Here is a 1,394-nt window from a genome sequence, read left to right as displayed (position 1 = left end):
ACACACACACACACACACACACACACACACACACACACACACACACACACACACACACACACACACACACACACACACACACACACACACACGTTAGTTTTGCTTGTATATACTGCTAATGTGAATGGCTGTACTGCATGCCCATAACTCTGTCTGAAGTGAGCGATTGGGAAAGAATAAGTGGTACTCAGCCCTATCACCACCTGTCTGCTCGTTCTGTTAGTCATCTAAAGAAGCCATGAAAATCCCCAACCTTTAGGGACAATCGACTGTTATTTAGCATCTATTTCAGTCTGTTGCCACGCTGTCCGGATGCATGCAGGGCTTGAGGATTAACAACCTTTTGTGATGTGTGCTCTCACATGTCCCTTTTCATAAACAGGCTGGCATCTCCGGCTTGTTATTTCTGCAGTAATTAGCGCTTCGCTGGTATCAGTGGGTAACTCATTCCAGAGGAGGTTCTGCTGATTGGCCTACTTGGATCACATCCAGTGTTGTGGGGCAAAGAATATCACCTGTTGTCATGATGGTGGGAGATATGAGATGAGCTCAGCAGGCTCGCAGTTGGAGATTTTTATCGTCTGCTACCTGTTTGGAGCTAACTCTTTAAGATTCAATTCAGGTTTTATTATCTGCGGCTTGGTGAAAAAAAATGTTTTAACACCCCGAATCTTTCACATTTTCACATCATTTTTATGTTCTTGCTGCAACAGCAAAATAGTTTGGTTACATAGAACAAGTGTGACATCCAGTTTATCTCCTTTGATGGAGCCATGAATGTACTTTTATTTAAATCATTTCCTTGTATTTAGAGTTGAGACATTTATGACTTTTCATGTTTGTCTTTGCAGAAAATTTAAAAACCGTGTTTCATTTTCAGTCTACCTCCTAATTCTGCGCTACTTTATGTTGGTTTGTCCCAGTAAGATGCATTCAGTGTTTGCAATGTAAAACATCCCCGGAAACAAAGTTTGGTGGTTAATAAGCTACTTTTTCAAGATACATCACTTTAACGGACAAGCAGGTTTATATTATGTTTAACTTTACCTAGTTTAGTTTATGTGAACACAATCCAGTCATCTAGTGAGATGATCATCTAGGCCTGGGCGATAAATCGATTTTATTGGTTATTAGAATTCTCCTTTTTTTGAGATGTGATTTTTGGAAAAAGTTAGATTTTTATTATTTTTTGTCACCAATGCATTCCTTTGTTTTCCTAGGAAAATACTTCCTTCCTCCCCAAGAACTACTATATTGTTTGACAAGTATGCTTTACAGCTTCTGTTTATGAAAAAATGAACCAAGACCTTCTGATTCTGCTCATTACTTTCACATAACCAAGATAATTCAGCTTTAAATCACAAGATCGAAACTCTGCTTTATTTTTCATACCG

This window comes from Poecilia reticulata, linkage group LG14 (genome assembly GCF_000633615.1).
Source record: "Poecilia reticulata strain Guanapo linkage group LG14, Guppy_female_1.0+MT, whole genome shotgun sequence".
NCBI lineage: Eukaryota > Metazoa > Chordata > Actinopteri > Cyprinodontiformes > Poeciliidae > Poecilia > Poecilia reticulata.
Note: the sequence above shows the minus strand (reverse complement) of the source record.